This window comes from Grampus griseus (genome assembly GCF_964374135.1).
Source record: "Grampus griseus genome assembly, chromosome: 6".
NCBI lineage: Eukaryota > Metazoa > Chordata > Mammalia > Artiodactyla > Delphinidae > Grampus > Grampus griseus.
The window spans coordinates 85,204,552-85,214,687 of record NC_139000.1 but is presented as its reverse complement, the minus strand read 5'-3'; positions in this window follow the sequence as shown (position 1 = coordinate 85,214,687).

The following is a 10,136-nucleotide window of genomic DNA, read 5'->3' as shown; positions in this document are numbered from 1 at the left end:
CTGAAAACATCCATTTGTGGTTTTTTAGTACTTAAGTCTCCTTCAAGATAGTACTTGCAGTTGTCCTAAATTGCATTATTTATGACTCTAGAGGAAGAGTAAAGAATTATAAGTTATTAAAAGAAATGTTGACCAGTACAATACAAGCAGTGTGATTGCTTATGGCTTTCGCTTAGCTTAACCTTCTTTTTAGCCCCATAATATAGTAGAAAGGGCATGGGATTTGGAGTCCACCAGATTTGGGTTCAAAATTTTCTATTCCTTGATTTTTTAGCCAAATGACTGATGGCAGTATATTTATCCACTCTGAGGCTCAGATTCTTTACCTATGATATGGGAATAATAATTTTTAGTTTGAGCCAAATGATATTGCTGCTAGTCAACCATTTTTGACTTATAAAAATGACAATTGAATGTGGTTCAGCCTAGAATATACATTACAGGTTGGTGGGGAATTAAATATTCCTGAAGGTGAGGCACTTGGCTCACCACCAGCAACACTGTCAGCATTCACTGCATGCTAATTCTCTATTTTTTAATTTTATTTATTTATTTTTTGCTGCGTTGTGTCTTCATTGCTGCACGCGGGCTTTCTCTAGTTGAAGCGAGCAGGGGCTACTCTTTGTTGCAGTACGCGGGCTTCTCACTGCGGTGGCTTCTCTTGTTGCGGAGCACGGTCTCTAGGTGTGTGAGCTTCAGTAGTTGTAGCATGTGGGCTCAGTAGTTGTGGCTCCGAGGCTCTAGAGCGCAGGCTCAGTAGTTGTGGTACAAGGGCTTATTTGCTGCGCGGCATGTGGGATCTTCCCGGGCCAGGGCTTGAACCCGTGTTCCCTGCATCGGCAGGTGGATTCCTAACCACTGTGCCACAAGGGAAGTCCCAATGCTAATTCTCTTAATGCTAGGAGGATGTCATCGTGGTGTCCAACAGAAACCCAAGGCAGAAATTCTGGTCTAGGAGAGGAGACCTGGGCCCTCCCTGGCCACCTGCTCCTCGGCCAGCTGTGGGAAGGGACCTTCTAATTCCTCATCTATAAAGTACTGGGAGTTAAAGAATTGCTTAGCCCTCCTCAGTGCTAACTTTTTTGGTTCTGTAATTCCATGTTGATTGACATCGGTTAACTCCTGATTGAATTATGTGAGTTTTGATTGTTTTAATACATGAGCAAGTATTTGGGTACTCTCCTTAAATACCTGGGTTTTAGAGTTCATTATGGTTAGTGTGTGTTTTGCTTAAACAACGCAGCCATTCTCACAGTCATTCTGGAAGGTGACTGTAGAGTCAAAGTCTACAGTAGATTCTGACTGTAGGCTCAAATGTGCTTTGTGGAATCATAAGTAGTTGGGAGAGGCAGGGCACTGTCAGCATTTATCCATTCATTCCACGAAATATTTGTGTCTGCTATTTGCCAGCCACTGTTCTGGGGACGTATGAAAGTGAACAAAACTCCCTGATCTTTGTAGAGAGAAAGATAGACGGTAAGCAAGAAGTCAACCTAATAATGAGGGGAAAATATATTAGAAGGTGTTGGGACAGTGGTGAAAATAGAGTAGGGTAAGGTGCTAGGAGGCCAGCAGTGATCCAAACACTTTCAACCCCTTTTTGTAGTTCTCAAGATAGAGATTGGTCCTCTCTGAGCTTCCCTTCTGGCCTTTGAGGGAACCCTGCAGGCCACATTGATTCCACTGTGCCTTCAGCAGCCACCAGCTCCTGGTGGCAGCCACGGGGAATGGACTACTACAGACAGACCCCATGAGGCAGAAAACACTCACTCCTGCAAACTATACACCCACTGGAAATGACACGATCCATAATTTAGTTACATGTTCGGCTACATCTAGCCATTGAGCACACACACACACAGGATAAAGACTAGGACAGATTTCCTAATTTTTTGAAAACAGTTTCCTTAATTTTATGTGAAAAAGTAGCCTAGGAAATTCCAAGAAAGGTAGAAGGCCTCAGAGTACCAAATTCTCTTACCCTTGCTCTAGCCAGTGGCTTTCCAAGTGTCCTCCTAACAAGTAACATCAGTATCATCTGGGAATTTGTTTGGGCTGCAAATTCTCTGGACCAGAAACACTGGAGTAAGGCCCAGCAATTCGTGGTTTAATAAGCCCTCCAGGTGATTCTGATCCAAGATCATGTTTGAGAATCACTGCTAGACCATACTTATGAAAATAATTGATAATAAAAATAATGTTTTATAGTTTTAATAGTCATTTTCTCACTTGAGCTGTGCTACAACAGTACAGAATCAGCATAGCGGACACGCACATGAAAAAAGCAAAACAAAACAAAACAAATGAGGATACTTAGACTCAGAGAGTTTAAGTGAGTAACCCAGGATCACACAGCTAGTGAGCACTGAAGTAATGTCTTGGTGTTCTGTTTCCTTGTTCCTTCCGAGCTCTCTCCATTTCATTCTCAGCTCTCTCTTCTTTATCCACAATTTACATATACTGGAACTGAGATGCCTGCCTTATACCTTCATATCAGTAGGAGACAGAAAATAGAGATCCTAGTTGATATGGCAAAATATTGTTGACAAAAATCAGTGTCTGAACTGTAAGCTTCTTCAAGTGAAGGGCTTAGAGTTGCAGTTCAGTGTTTCTCTCTTTAATAAGAATAAAAGACCTTGCAAAGTTGGAAAATATTCACTCCAAGTAGCCTCTCGGGCTAGTTAGTGGTCTGACTGCTGTTTCCAGGATCCTTTGCAAAGGCCCCTGAGCCCAACGCACGCCATTGTACCAGAAGGATTCACTGGCTGGTGGTGAAGTGTCTGTGTGGATGGTGTGGTTTTATGAACCACACTGCCATCTTCTGGGGATCTCACCTATAGCCAGCTGTTCCACTTTTAGTGCCAATGTTCCAAGTCAAAGATGGGTCCACTTATCTCAACTGGACCTACCTATTTCAATGAGCGGAAAAGATGACAATGATAATGATGATGATGATGATAAAATACAGAGGATACTGTGGTTTACAGCTGTTCTCACTGTTTTAAAAGCACGTCCCATAAAGAGTACAGCTGAGCAAACAAAAAAAAGAGAAGAAAATACACAAGAGAGTTGCTGCTATTTTTAAAAGGTGGAAGTGGATGGAATGGCCAGGGGGAAGAAGTGAAGAAAACTTGAAAATATATGATCTTCAGTGATTGGCTCTGGAACACGGGATCATGGGCACTTTGTAAATTTTCTTCTTCGTTTCCCAAAATTTCTACGGTAAATGGTTTGTAGGGTATATTGTGGACTCTATTAGTTTGCTAGGGCTACTGTAACGAAGTACCACATAATGGGTGCCTGAAAACAACAGAAGTTTATCCTCTAACATTCTGGAGGACAGAAGTCTGGAAGCAAGGTGTCAGTAGGGCCATGCTCTCTCAGAGGCTCTAGGGGAGAGAATCTGTTCTGTGTCCTTCTCTCAGTTTCTGGTGTCATCGGCAATCCTCATCATCCCAAACTCTGCCTCTTCCGTCCTCACGTGGTGTTCTCCCTGTGCTTCTGGGTCTCTTCTCCTCTTATAAGGACACCAGTCATGTTGGATTAGGGTCCGCCTTACTCTGCCATGACCTCCTTTTAACTAATTACATTTACAGTGACTCTGTTTCCAAAGTCACATTCTGGGAAGTGCAGGAATTTGGGAGACAGTATCCAGCCCAGTACATGGTCATTGGGTTCAGACATCAGCTCAGCCACTAATGAGCTGTTTCACCCTGAGCAAGCTGCTGACTCTTTCTGAGCAGCCGTTTTCTCATCTATAAAGTGAAGCCAAGAATATCAACCCCACAGGCCCTTTGAAGGGATGAATGTAAAGGGCTTAGCATATGCCTGGAGCAGAGTAAGTTCTCAGCAGGAGACAGCTATTTCACTCTCAGGAGAAAAAAAAAAAAAAAGCTTAACAAATTTAAAGAGGGGAGAGAAAAGGGACACAATCTCTAGACCAAAACACGCCATTTAAATCCAGAGAACTTGGGGGAAAACAATTTCTACCTTTCTCTCTCACGTTATATTTAGTACTTAGTTAAAAAAAAAAGAAAGAAATTTAGCCCAGGAGATACTGGGTTGTGGTTAACTGATTGTTTCCACTGCAAGAGGTAGTATTTGGGTCTGTTTCAGTCTCATGTGAGAGGCTCAGAAGAGAGACACTATTTTAAAATCTAAGAGTACCTGCAGCTCCCTTTCCCGTTCCCCCCACCCCCCTCCAGCTCTGTGCAAGCCTGACTCTCCAGGATTAGGTTCATTCTAACTTAACTTTATGGAAGTTTAGTTAGAATGTCCAAGACCTTTAGTGTTAATAGAAGGGACTTGTCAGAAAGTAGCCCCTTGTCAACCTGATCAAACTTCTCTTCATTAAGGTTGGGGACTGGGGACTTAGAGATATGTTATCTGGGAAGACCATGATATTGGCTTATTAGAAATCATTACCACTTTAGAATGCATCTGCTTTCCAGTAAATTAGAAGCTCAAGAGACTAGGACATTCTCAGGGGAGGAAAAAAGTTGAGAAATTTCCAGAGGCTGACTTGCTGCAGGGTACATGTTTACCTGAGAAAAGGTGGTAACTGAAAAAAGACCCTGGGGCATCAACTGTGGTATTTACATGTGCAAAATGTTTCATGTCTCCTCTAAAAATGTCCATGTGGCTCTGTGTATGCATATGTTTACAGAATGTGTAAATAAATATGAGTAGAATATGAAACACATGTGCCTGTGTTTATAAAATATGCATCCACTTATGTTAATGGAATTACTTCCATCTGAGAATAAATGGTCATTGTCTGCAGAAGCACTAGGAATTAGGGAGATTCCTGGAATTTTTATCCTTACGCTTGGAGAAACTGAGTCACTAAAGTAATGTTTTTGTCATGAAAGGCAGGAAATGTCGCTTATGCCAACATTGAAAACTTTATTGCTTAAAGAGAATATAAGTTAGAAAGAAAGCTACTCTCAGAAATCCTACTTTCACAACAGAGGAACTTTTAAACTCAAATTCACTTGCAGTGTTCGTTGCAGTAAGCATCCCATGTATTCGCGTGTCCAGTTTTAGCAAACTTCTCCAGGCCTCCCAACAATTTGATGTGCAAAAAAATCCCTGGAGACCTTGTTTAAAATGTATATTTTTGTTAATTATATTAATCATGTAGCACAATACATCGCTAGTAATTATCTTATAACTGAAAGTGTGTATCTTTTTTTTTTTTTTTACGGGCTCTAGGCACACAGACTTCAGCAGTTGTGGCATGTGGGTTCAGCAGTTGTAGCTCGTGGGCTCCAGAGCACAGTCTTGGCAGTTGTGACGCACGGGCTTCATTGTTCCATGGCACGTGGGCTCTTCCCGGACCAGGGCTCCAACCTGTGTCCCCTGCATTGGCAGGCAGATACCCAACCACTGTGCCACCAGGGAAGTCCCGAAAGTTTGTACCTTTTGACAATCTTCATCCAATATATATACTGGATATATCCAATATATAATTAACACTGCTGTATATTATATATGAAAGTTGTTAACAGAATAAATTCCAAGAGTTCTCATCATAAGGAAAAAAAATTTTTTTCTTTTTCTTTTATTTTGAAGCTACATGAGACAATGGATGTTCACTAAAATTATTGTGGTAATCATTTCATGATATATGTAAGTCAAATAATTATGATGTACACCTTAAACTCATACTGTGCTACATGTCAATTATATCTCAATAAAACTGGAAGGAAAAATGAAATTAATTAATTTAAAAAATAAAATGCATATTTCTGAACCCCACTTCCAAAAAGTCTAATTAATTAAGCCTGGGGACCACACTTTAAGAAACACGGCTCTAATGTTTGAGTGGTGGAATGAGGATCAGTTTTTTTAATGGGATGTGGGTAGGGAGGAACGTTTATATAGAAGATGACATGCAAACAAAAGGGAACAAAAGTCTGTCTACTCAATGCAACCCCAAAACCAATTCCACTGGATGGCTAATAGGAGTTAAAGTTGTAGCTCAGCTGCTCAAACACAGGTCTGCAGACACTGAAGTCCTTCTTCAGACAAATCAGTTCATGTAGACACAGCTGTATGCTAATCCAATGTCCACCTTTGGAGAAATAGGGCTTAATTTTAAAATTATGGGTTGCAACCTCATGATATCAATCTAATGGGTCTTGAGCAACATTTTTAAAAACTTTTGTTTTGAAATAGAGATACACAAGAAGTAGCAAAAATAGTTCAGAGAGGTCCCATGTACCCATCACCTAGTCTCCTTAAAGGCAGCATCTTATTGTCTATAGCACCTCATCAAAAGCAGGAAATTGACATTGGCAGAATACATTCACTATTACAGATTACTGACCTCACTCAGATTTCACCACTTTTTACGTGTACACCTTTATGTGTGTATGTATAATTCTATCACATGTACAGATTTGTATAACAACCACCACTGTAATCAAGATACAGAACTCTCCCTCTCTATGAAAGTTGATGTTACCCCTTTATGGTTACCCTCTCTCCTATTCATAACTCCTGGAAACCACTGATCTGTTCTCCATTTGAGCAGTATTTTAAAAAATGAAATAGAATAGAACAAATGGAAAATAAGAGAAGAGAATAGAAATAAGAATGGAAACTAGGAGAAGAAGAAATAGCTGAGTGCATTTCAAAGGGGAAGAGGAAGTTTTGATTTGGGAGACTTTTGTTTCTGTTATATGTATGTATGTATGTACTGGGCTGTGTTAGAAAATATATTTCTTAGGGAGAGTAACAGGCAAGAAAAAAAATTGAGAAATGCTATGATATTAGACAGCCTGCATCATCAGCAAAAGCTTCCTGCTTCCTGGGCTCACAGTCAATGAGTAGAGGCCTTTTCTGTTGGGTGATAGCTGCTGTTGTCCTCCAGGTCCTTAGTTAATGACTGTCTGTTTCACATTTGGATGCAAATCCACCATCTGGACCCTAAGTGTTTGGATATTTCTGCTCAGACCTGCAGACCAGGAGACAAAGTGAACCAGAAGCAGGTAAAGGACCATGAGGGACTCAAGGACCATACAAGTTCCAGGCTTCCCTGCCCCCCCTAGGCTCCCTTGGGGTCTAGAAGCTAACAGAAGCCAGCAGGTAAACTCAACTCTACTGCCACCCCAAAGACTGTTCCAGTGAGCAGCTAAGGGTGTTCCTGGAACATTTTTTTCATTTATAAACCAATTTGTGGTGTGTGGTTCATACTCAGGCAATTTCAGGAAAACTTAAAAGGTTCATCACAATTTTAAATAAAAATATTTGTTAACGTTTTAAGTAATATATTTCATATTATTGACAGGGATAATATTTTGGTACTATTTGGTAATATTTCACCAAAATATATATATATATGGCTAGAAAGTAAATGGATTGATGCAGAGGTGAGGTTCCCCACTTTTTTCTTTTCTTGTTCCTTATTCCTAATGAATTAGAGCTTATTGTGAATGGTGCGTGTTTAGTGACTTTGTCAAACATGTTCAGAAACCACAGGGTTATTTCTCTGTAGGATGCCTGTTAGCGCCCTGCAGTTGTGATGTGGATGGGCTTGTTCTGCCCAAAAGCTGGAATATGGAATGTTTCAGCTCGGGAGACAGTGGTGAATGGTTGCGTGCCTAATCCATTCTTTGGTTGCATATATCCCTGGAAATAATTCCTTCACATTCTGTTGCAACATTTGGGCTTGAGTTTTTAAGTATATCCAACCTTATGCCATCGAGCTATTTCACCAACGAGCAAAGGAAAACACCTAGAGTTGGGGAGAGTCCAACTCTCAGGGACTGAGCCGCTTACAATAGAGCTTTGTCACCTTACAAAGTCCGGATAGCCTACTCTCAATGCTAAGAATTTTTACAGCCTGAAGTGACTGAATCAGGTACTGCAAGGTACTGAAAATTTCGCTGCCAGATGTCACTTGAACAAACTTTATGAAGTCACAGAAACAATCTTTACTAAAGTTATCATTCTTTACTTTAGAACCTCACGTGAGCATTCTTTACTTTGACAGCTGTTATATTGATTTTGGAAGAGCAATGTCACATGTTTACTGTCATTTTTTGCCACAGCTTTTTCTTTTTCAGTACATGCATTTGGATCACAGGTGCAATTTTCTCCGTTTTCTTAAATACTGACTCAGGATCAGAAGCATGCTATCGACCATTGGCTGTTCTCTGGGGATAACCCTGAGTGTGGATTGACATTCGATGTAGCCTCTTTTCTTTACCTGGCAATGTCCCTTCTTGTGGACACAGAGCCGATACCCCATCAGAACTGACCCCATGGCAGCTTTTCCAGGTCACATCACATCTCCCAGGTTATTTAACCAAACAGCCACACACACCATTTTTCCATAGCATGGGTTCTCATTGGTAATCAGCAACAACAAAGTCATTAATTCTTCTCCCTCGTACAAACACTATGGCAGGGACCATGGTTTGTTGTCCCCACACTGTTTCCTCCTGGCTTTTCCCAGTGTGTCATTTCCAGGCTAACGTATTTAAGAGCTGATGTGCCTCCTCCGTCTCTTTCCATGCTGTAGTGATCTTGGAAGACCTTGTCCTACATGGCCCAGCTACAATACAGTAGGGGGTCACCCAGCTGCGTCAGACTTTATAAAGGCACAGTTTCAGGGTTTATTTGTTGTTACATGTAGTCTAGCCCTACTTGACTTTACACAGACCAAAAGTTGATTCATACTTTGGACATGAACACTTTTATCTAGCTTTAAAGTAAACTATCTGCTCATACGCATATGATAGCAATGGCTTTTCCACATTTTTACACCATTGAATTTTATGTGATGTCCACAGAGATGTTTTATATAGGAATTTACTCTGCTGTTTCTCCTGGCATGACATTTACAAATTTGGGACTGATTTTACAAGATTCTTGGCAGCAAAGCAAACTACTTGTTTTTATTAAAAGAAGTAGGGATTTGAATGGTGTCTCTATGGTTTTGGTCTCTTCTTTGGCCTTAGCAACAAAATTGAATACTGCAAAACATTACTTTGTGCTTATCCTAGAAAAACTCAATTGTTCTACTAGAGAGTTCAGAGTGTTTTATACAAAAATAAAGCAAGAGTTTGACAAAGTTTCATAGAAGACAGTACATGCTCAATTTGACTTTTCTTTTTCTGTTTCTTTTGTGAAACAATCACTTGTTTGATCCACATGGACTCATATTCCATATATACAAGAAATTCCTACCCACTGCTTATATTTGGGAAGCTTTTCTGAATTGCAGTTTATGTTACCATGCTCATTACTCTGTTCATGCCTCAGTGAACCATTTGAAAACCAGTAACCCAGTTTCATAAATTGGGAATATAAAATAATTGTTTTAACCCAGGTCCTCAAGAAAGCAGAGCCTGAGAAAAGGATTAAAGTTCTGGTAATTTATTTGGGAGGTGCAAACCTAGGGCAGTGAGGGTGAGGGAAGAGGGGGCCTGTGAAGCAAGGAAAGATGCAAATCAATGTGAGGTAACACATTACTGCACTGGCCATGGCATCACAATGAGCCACAAAGAGAAAGAGCTACTGTACAGCAGGTGTGGCCACTTCCCAAGGGGGCTTCTCTGGAAGGGTTATAACTCCATGGAAGAGGGGGGAATCTATCCGCCCAGCTCCTTCCTGTCTCCTGTATCCCAGTGGTCAGTGTATACCCCTAGATGGCCAAATGCCTGTCACTTCTGGGTTGTGCCATCTAGACCCTTGGTGGCTTCTAAGTCTCGTTTTTGTCCTCTGTCAAATGAAGACAATTACATGATCTCCTTGTGAGGTGTTTGGAGGGTTAAACAGGACAAAGAATTTAAAAGCTTAACAATTGCAGGTATTCAAATGAATGACTGCTAAAGGAAAAGATGATAGGAACTCCTAGGTGCTCAGCCTTTGACCAGAGTGCCTATTCATCTATGAAATGATGAGGAACTTGCAACCAGCCAGACAGAAAGGAACAGTGGAGACAGCTCGGTGTGGTGACAGACTTGGAACCTGGTCCAATAGTGATGTACAGCTATTTTGACCATATTCATGAGAGTGGACGGAAAGGATGGGTTCCAAAAATGTTTCAGCAGGAATAATAATAAGCAAAAATTAAATAACTTTGGAAGGAAAAGACCTGCTCGGCAGTGGCCAAACACAATACC